A 10,135-nucleotide genomic window follows, 5' to 3' on the forward strand; every position below is an offset into this window, starting at 1 on the left:
AAGGTCGGTTTCACATGTGGTAGCTCGGCCCTCGTTTCTGTCGACAGTACACGCGACACAAACATAAAACAACAATTGAATACATCGACATAACTTCTAAAATGATGTTTGTTTGTTGTTTAACGCCGCACTCAGCAATATTCAAGCTATATGACGGCGGTCTGTAAATATTCAAGCCTGGACCAGACAATTCAGTGATTGACATCATGAGCAGCGATCCACACAATTGGGAATACGATGAAATGCATCAACCAAGTCAGCGAGCCTGACCACCCGATCCCGTTAGTCGCCGCTTACGACAAGCATTGTCACCTTTTACGGAAAGCATGGGTTGCTGAAGACCTATTCTACCCCGGATCTTCACGGGTTCTAATATGATAACAGCAATACCTTGTTTTTGCATTTGGGTTAACCGCTTATGGATACAATGTGCTGTAAGGTTCGATTTGGATTTGTTTTTCCTTACACTGAAACTGTGATAATGGCGCTATGATTGATTTGCTGAAATAATAGTATTTTCCGCGAGTCATGGTACAATACATGCTGTGATTGTACAAGATAATTGATAATCAATTATGTATGTATATACATCATCAAATACACATTATAGATCTCCTCAGAAAATGGAATACATTATCATAGGACGACTGCTCGTATTTCCAACATTCTGCCATGGATATTAGATTCAATTAATATTGAATTTACAAAAAAAATTCTGTAGACTACTCTCAATTTACGTATCTGTCTAACGTATAATGATCTATTGCAAGTCTTCAACTCTTATTTGATATGTTATCTGAAAAGTGAGCAGTGAGTAAACGCTTTATTCTTTTTCGTTCAATGACGTTACAATCTTCAATTTTATTTGTGTAGGCTAAATAGACGGTCGATGATTTCCCGCGTCTGTGATTTGACCTCGCGTGTTGTGACGTGGATGACGTCACGTCAAACAGCTGATCTAATATTGTGGTCGTATAATGGATACACGTGATTTCAGTTTCCAAATAATAATAATATATTCTCTTTGACAGAACTAGAAAGTAGACTAGTACATCACGAATGGGAAGATTACCACGGCAACCGACGAGTGAATGAGACCGTTTATCACTAGACTAACACTGTTAGAATATTTGGGGCCGGTTTTTATTTTTGGTATGTTGACGAATGTGCTTTTCATAGCTGTTTAAAGGTTTGATATTCCCCCCCAAAAAATTGCATTTAATTGAGTAAGTGCATTACAGTGAGAAAACTGTCAAAATAGTCCCAATATTAAACAACCTTTTTAATTCTTTAGCCGCATATATTAGAATCTCGCATGGTTCAGTAATTATAACATTAGATCTACACGCAATATATAGGTAAATTCATAATCGATTTCTGAATGACAAAATGATTTCCGTGTAGACCAACTGTAATTTCGTTTTGACGTTTTAAATAGTTTTCATTTTGTTTTTTTTCACGGTGCATTATGATAAAATAAAAATCTTGTCTTAGAGCCAAATGAATGCTTTCTTGGGGTTCCTTTTTAACAATTTTAAATTGTGTATGTTCCCTCCAAGCTGTAGTTTAAGAGAACTCATTTGTGTTAGAGATTAATAAAGCGGGGTGTTTTCCAGTGATGTCACGGGTATGTCCCAGACAATAACAACAACATGGAGAAGTGACACGGAATTCATAATCCAATGTCAGGCCACACTGTTTATCACGCAACTTTTTGTGTGACAGTCCGTTCAATGCTACATATGTCCAATATGTAGACGTTTAGTTCTTATGATAAATGATACCATGACTACCCGAACACAAATAGCATTCGTATGCCATCGAAGTGAGTAAGTATGGTTTTATGCCGCTTTTAGCAATCTTCCAACCACACTACGGCGGGGGACACCAGAAATGGGCTTCACACATTGTACCCATGTCGGAAATCGAACCCGGGTCTTCGGCGTGACGAGCGAACGCTGTGCTGTGCAAAGGCATTTTTCAAACACAAAAAAGTTATAATCAATAAGTGTAGTGTTACCACATAATAGTTATTAGAATTGAAATAATGTGCAAAGAAGATACTTCACTGTTTCCCCTTCTAATGATCCTCTCGCGAGAGAGCAGGGCTTTATGTAAACACATCGTGTACAAAGTCAAGGACGAAAGTAATTAAGGGACTTTATTTTAAATGACAATGACGAGACCTACGATCGAATAGCAGGCGTTCAGCATTTAAGATGCGCGTTCAGGTCTGGTGTTACGTGATGTATGCTGGGTCAGTTTCACAATACTGGCTGTTTTTGTGTTTTTCTCAAATGTCAAGTTTATAGAGAAATCACTAACATATTACTGGAAACAATCAAAACAAAAATTGTTCAGGAAGCAGCGCACCCACGAGCGAGTTACAATGACAATCTAAGCTTCTTTTGTCATTTACATTCAATATATTTCACGAATAAACAAAGGACTCAAATTCAATTTCAAGCTATTTGTATGTAGATGATGTAATTTTTTTAAACCTATCTAGATCCATAATTCTTATCAAAATTTGAAAGTGACACTTTCGTTCACAAAGGAAGATGGTTTAGGAATTGTCAAGTTATGTTGTCTCATGGAACACGCCACAAGTTAACGTAAACTTACATATAATAATGCAGTGCTTTTCTATCCTTTTAAATTAAGTAGAACTAATAAACTGATTTGGCTGATTTAATTTAAATCGGGCTGTGTGAAATGTATCCCCGAACGTAGCTCGGTGGCGTTTGGTTTGTCTGACAGCATTGCTGAGGGTCATTTACTGGTATTTATCCGGTGACCCTATCCTTTAAAATCATTTTATTGCCTGAATGGTCTCATGTATCTATAGTTTCTTAACATAAAACGGGAAATGTACACTTATATAACATTTGTTATTTTAAAATCGGTCCATTGAATGTAAAATTCAAAGATTATTGTGGTGAAAAAAGTATATTTCATATTGTTCAGTAAATTCCATTCAATAAACACATACTGCGAAAATATATTGGAAAGTGAATGGATAATGTTCAAAATATGTTACCTCTTTACGACATTTTAAACCTAAATGAGCATGGGAACCCATTTTATACTTGATTTTTCAAATCGCCATTCTCGAAAATACGATACGAAAATATGTGCTGAACTTTTGCTCTCAAAATATCACTTAATTGCTATATATAATGGAATACATCTTTGTCGTTAAACACCGGTTTTTAAAGAATGCAATTATTCAACAGATACTATTTAATCACTTGTATGACAAATATTTGTCTTTCAGTAATATAGATAACCTAGGTGTTGTTTTGAAAACGAAACCAAACACAATTACTTTTGCTAGAAAAAAATTAAATATACTCTTTACCCAAATATACCACACGCATATTTGATCACATGTATTTCCTTGTTAAATCAATAAGATTAACTGCCCCTGGGTTATTAATAAGGTCACGATCATTACTATAGAGCCTGCCGACACCTTCCGTGTAAATCCTTCCCAAATTATCGAAAAAGTATGTTGTTTCACACTTCTTCAGCATGGACTCGGAAAGAAATATATTGTAAGCTATCGACTCCATAGTTATGTGGATCGCTGTCGCGATTAAGAGCATTTCTAACCCGATATCTTCAATGCGTTCTTCGTGTTTTTTCGAAGTGTCAATTTGAATCGCACAGTTTGATCCCAACTTGAGCTAAAACATTAACAGTATAACTCATTTTAATAGGAAGTGGTGCGTCTTAAAAGGTACTGATACATTACGTTATAATAAGACTTTATTGCAGGAAGTGGGATGTCACAACTGAAGCTAAAACATACGACGAACTGATCATGATAGGGTTTCAAGCACCTGAGCTGGAGCCAAAACATTAAAAGACGCACTCGTTATGATTCATTCATTCACATTATTTCATGGTACAATCGGCCGTAGCATGTATTATCAGCGACACCGACAGCAACATCCCGGCATCAACATCAGCACAACGTCCGACTCGCCAACAGCTTTCAATTCAACCTCCACCACTAAAGTCTCCATCTAAAACCTCCGACCCTACCGCAATCCAACAAAGTCCTGTCCCCATTCTTCTTCAAATAAATAAAAGCGACCTTACCACATTCAAAAGAAATCTCTGCTAAAAGCAGAGTCGATTGTACGATTTCATGTGTTTATGAATCACTCGAGAATAGTGATGGCCCCAGGTTTTCGCGAAAAGGTGAGCGTACCCTGCACCACCGGTGGTAGCCGTCACAAACACATGTAAAGGCAAGTTAATTGTTACCCCATGCAGCCACCATATCCGCCAGTAGAGCACCAACGTTCATTTCGTTTGGACCACATTCAATGAACTCACACAAAGTAAAAGTCCATTCTTAAGTAATCCTAAAGGGCAAGAAATGGAACCTCCCTCAACACGTTACTTGCATTATCGGACCTATTATCTACCCCCGCCAACTCTAAAACTCTTAAACTAAGCAAGAGGATCAAAACATTATTATAAATTAGCATCTAATTTCAAAATTTATATTCCAAATTGTAAATCTGTATGGACATAAATCCATTCACACTAAAAGTATTACTAAATAGCACATTTCTTTCTTACTCGACCCATTTAGACAAAATAAGTTCAAGAATTCACAGATCCCTTGCAGAACTAAACACCACAGTGATCAATGTACAAACTGCAAAACAACCGATGACCTTGACAACTGATCTTTATATCACGATCAGTAACAAAGTTCTATTCGAGTTCTTTACATTAAAATATAAAAACAATCTAGCTTTACACTTCAGGCCATTTAATGCATCGACAGTATTCTCGGCAATTTCAAATTTCATTATAATATACAGCAATTATTTTAGATTAATCTTTGACAGAACAAAATTCCAAACAAACCAATTGCCATGTATATTGAATATAAAATTGTTCTTTTAATCTTTGTATAATTGTAGATGTCGGTCAATGGTTAAGCAAAGTCTCACCGTGTGAAGATTTATTGATAACAATTCCGAAGGTAAAAGTGACACCTAACCTCATCCCTCCCTATTGAGACACTGGTACTAAGTTTGCGGTTGCTTACAGCGGACAAAACAACTACCCTCGACTGATGAATCGACGGACCTAAACTCGTTTTAAGTTTTATTGATATTAAACCAACAGTTTGAATGTTTCACGAAGAAAACAGCATGAATTGATGCTACTACACCTTTCATAGCGGAGCTGGACAAAAATATTGCAAGCAATAATTCGGTGTGTATATAGTGTGCACACGCGGGTTCGAATCCCGACATGGGTACAATGTGTGAAGCCTATTTCTGGTGTCCTCCGCCGTGATATTGCTGGAATATTGCTAAAATCGGCGTAAAAGTCATACTCATTCATTCATTATCTAAAAAAACCAAATATATTAACACTGCATAATTGTGTTCAGGAAGCCGTTATGACGGCAACGAAACTGTTTTCTGTTGTTTACATCACTGGTGTTGTATGGAGAAACCATGTCAAAACGTACGCTCCTCCGACGAAAATCCGGTCTTGTACCCAAATTGGGTAAAATGTGTGAAACCCATCCTTGGTCTTCCCGTCGTAATGCGGTTGAAATATAATTATAATTGTGTAACTGGTCAAGTTGAAAACACCAACGACATACAGTGCCGTGCCAGTTATATTCGTACGATCCAAAATGGCCGCCGTTTGTTTACATATCGACTTGCTTTTACAGAGCGTCATTTATTAATGAAAAAATTATCTACATACCTTAATACTTGGTAAGATGCCCTTTCATAGTCAGAACTTTAGATATCCGGCGTGGAATAGATTCATTAAGGCCACGAATAAAGTCTAGCTCAATGTCCTGCCAAGTGATATGGATCGCTTCAAACAGCTGATCTTGGTTAGTGATGTCGTTTACGGTGACCTGTAGTTTTTTCTTTAGTTTTAGCCAAACATTTTCTATAACATTTAAATCCGGTGATTGTGCTGGGCAATCCATCGTGTTTATGGCATTGTCGGCGATGAATATTTTCACAATATTTGCCCTATGAACGGGCGCATTGTCGTCTTGAAATATATAGTCATTGTCTGGAAAATGTCTTCAAATTACTGGCCACAAATTATTGTCCACAGTTTCTATGTATTTCTGGGCAGGTGTAAGAACATAAACAGAATTTAGAATCAATATGTTTTATGTACATGCTGTATTCTTACATTAAATAATATGCTTCATTCATTAAGGACATGGGACAATCTACCCTACCCCCGCATGCACGCACGCACACACACACAGTGACAGAGAAACGCTCTTACCGGCCTGGTGCCCTGGTGCTGTTTTGTATCGAATATAACATCACATCATCTGCGAATCCTTACAGCCACAGCGAGTATTCGTTTACATAATTATATGTTCACCAACAGATTGTTTAATTACATATTGCTGCACTTACCATGTCGTTTTGGTCAACGTCCTCTCCAGAGTGAAAACATGCGGCAGGGCAGGAAATCAAGCTGAAAAATGTTTCTTCGTGAAAAGTCTTCATAATGCACATGACATACCAAAGTTTTAAACGCGGCGTTCAAAGTGGAGCGTGAATATTATAAACATGGGAATAGGGGTCTAGGCCCATCGTTATCTCGATTTTAAATGAATTTTAAACAGCTTGTCGAAATTAATTTAACATGCACCGGTGCATTTGGTAAAGTAAGTGTCGTCTGCTTCGATCCAAACTCGTGCAGCGGCAGTGTTTCCCGATTGGCTAAACTCGTAACCATGACATCACGTGGCTATTCTGGTGAACACCTGCATGAAATATACAACACTTCTAACCTGATTTGACATTTGTTTATATAAATAATCTTAACCGACAAAGCCATTGGCGGTTGGGTTTGTCTAGCGAGGTTAAAGCGTTGACTCGTCACACCAATTCACCACATGGGTACACCATGCAGAGCCGATTTTGACGCTCCTCTCCGTAATATGGCTTTGAATCTTGTTCCAAATTTCGCAAATGATTTTGTCATAATAAATGGTAATTTTGAGCGGGAATTAATCATAATAGAATCGAGATGTAATACAGTGGATGGTCGACCATGAGTTGCCAAGCGCCTTAACATTTTGATGCATTTTAATCATAATGATGATTATGAAAACAAAATTATCAAAGAATTATGAACAATATGTATAAAGTACCACACTAGCAAAAACGTATCAGCTTAGGGTCAAAGGAGAGTTTTTTTATGTAATGGAAAATTATTGAAAGAACTGTTGTTAAATTTTATTATGTCTATTTAACCATCACTAATTCCTGCAACAATTTGTGAAATGTAATCTGTGTCTGATTTTTTGTGTGTTAAAATATATTGGTTCAATGAAGACTAGGGTAGGAAATGAACTTGCAACCACATGACCCCTTACATGTTTTAAATGTTATTAATTTATGCCGAAAAGAGCAAATTTATTGATTTTCAAGATAAGATATCAAAGATACCCATCAACGAAATTCATATAGTCGGTCTCTTAGAATGTATATATTGTGATCCAATTTTAAAGAGACCAAATTGCTGGGTTCATCACTAGATTCCAGTTCCGTTTCAAGTAACCGTAAAAAGCGACTATGCTTGCCGTAAAAAGCGACTATGCTTGCCGTAAAAGGTGACTATGCTTGCCGTAAAAGGTGACTAACGGGATCGGGGGGTCAGGCTCGCTGACTTGGTTGATGCATGTCATCAATCCCAATTGCGCGGATCGATGCTCACGATAGCAATCACTGGATTGTCTGGTCCAGACTCGATTATATACAGACCGCCGTTATATAGCTGGAATATTGCTGAGTGCGGCGTTTAACAACCAACCAACCAAACAACCAACCAACCTTGTCTTCAGACAATTAAAATCAATCGCGCAAACATTCATTTTTAATCAATGTTCTTGAATCATATAATGATCTTGCTACTGGCCAATGCGACATCTTTTTCTGTTGGTTGCCCAGCCATGTTGGAATCATTGGTAACACAATGGCCGATGCTGCTGGAAAAGCAGCACTAAATAAATCTGTGACACCACTTCTAATCCCATACAGTGATTACAAACTTGTAATCAGATGTTACATTAGAAAGGTGTGGGGCACCCAAGTAGGTATAAATATATTACATGCAATAAAGCCAGCTAAAGGTCACACCTACTTAGGTTTCAAGCCAGATTTGAAGAGGTCACAATGCGACGATGTCGTATTGGCCATCCTCGGTACCCTCATGAATATTTATTGAAAGGTGAAGATCCTTCATTCTGTATCCCTTGTTATGAGTAAGTGAGTATAGTTTTACGCCGCTTTTAGCAATATTCCAGCAATATCACGACGGTGGACACCAGAAATGGGCTTCACACATTGTACCCATGTCGGGAATCGAACCCGGATCTTCGGCGTGACGAGCGCTTTAACCACTAGGCTTTTTAATTTAAGTTTTCATTTAATCATCGTTTTTTAAAAGAAATTGAGTTGTTTCATACATTTTAATTGATATGTTTTGCATATAGTCAAGGACCTTTCTGCAATTGGTAGAATAAATTTGATAACCGAGATTGCTCGTAGCTCCTCGAAGGGGGTTGGAGGAGTGTAAACTGATTGTTCCCCTGAGAGGGTATGTAAGACCACGTCATTCAAAGTAGTTTTATTTCTACCACGTTTTTAATCGTAAATTATGTGCTGTTATAATGTTTGGCTAAATTTGACAGCCATCGCCAACAACTAAAGGGATGATATAAACCCTAGCCTCCCGGGGTCCATGCAGGTAGCAAAAGTACACGGTCCTTTGTATATAGGGGGCACAGGTGGCCCAGTCGTCTATGGAGCCGCGATTCGCTGTGCAGAGTTGCGTCCCTTGGTCGCGCCAGAAACCTATGATTGTGGGTTCGAATCCCGGTTCGCCCTGATTATGTTTCCAGGTTTGTCAGCACAATACCCGTGCTCGTTGGCCGGGTTTCACCGAAGTGGTAAACGTCTGAGACCTACATCACTTCGGGCTTTTCTCCCACATTAAGCTGACACGCCGTGATATAACTAGAATACTGTGAAAAAGCGGCGTTAAACCCAACTCACTCACTCACTCACTCCTTTGTGTAGTGATCCTCCTTCAGTTGCTGTCGATCTAAAGCTCCTTTTTTTATGTGTTGTTGAATGATAGTTTATTTTTACATGCTCCCAAACTAGTTATAGATAAATCTGTTATATTCTGGTTATTGTACTGTCCTTTGACGGCAGGATTTTATAGATTAAATGTATTTCTTTTGTAGAACATATGATAGTCACGATATGGCTGAAATATTGCCGATGTGACTTTGAATTTTAACTCACTACCGACGTTACACCAGTGCATCGTCAATTTCCTCAAAGAATATTTTTGCACATCCTTTTAAAAACAACGTGTCAAGGCAAGGTCTTTGAGGTGCTAGCCCACCTTTCACCATCAACACGGGAGTGGCAAGTATCGATAAACCGGAGTTTGGGCCACGTTAACGCTGGGACAGGCCCAAGTCGAGCATTATACACAAACTCGATCTTCGATGTTAGTTTATGACGTTAATTAATGCTTGTTGTGGGTAGCTGATTAAACCCTTGCTTTGACAAGTGTGGTATTGTGAGGCCTTAACATAAACAACGCATTCGTCTTAATCACGGCAACGACAGTGGCGACATGATCACCGTCATTACGGCGTTGTCGGGCCCGGAGTTCAAAACCGGCTACTGTATTCTCCGTTATTGTGAGCTAAGATTGATCTCTGGTCTGCCTCGTTGTGAAAAAAACGTATTCTCGCGTGCACTATTGTTGGGGATTCCCCAGGGCCCATGCGTGCGGAGTGACGCCTTTAACCCCTTAACCATTGCCAGGCGAAGGTTTAACGGGGCGTTTAGATTATTGCGCTTATATCTACGTGCATGCACGTGTGTGTGCGTGGCTGCTTGTACATGCTAGTCCGGTCTGATGCCGATTTATAGTGCTAGCCCACTGAGATACCATGCTGCATTTTAACATGAATATCGCTCTCAGACATAGTATACTGACTCCGAACCAACCAGTCCTTGTTTTAGCCCCTTAATGCCGAGCGCCAGACAGGGTAACAACAAGTACCATCTTTTAACATTGATCG

Source organism: Haliotis rufescens, unplaced genomic scaffold, assembly GCF_023055435.1.
Source record: "Haliotis rufescens isolate VD_foot unplaced genomic scaffold, xgHalRufe1.0.p SCAF_18, whole genome shotgun sequence".
NCBI lineage: Eukaryota > Metazoa > Mollusca > Gastropoda > Lepetellida > Haliotidae > Haliotis > Haliotis rufescens.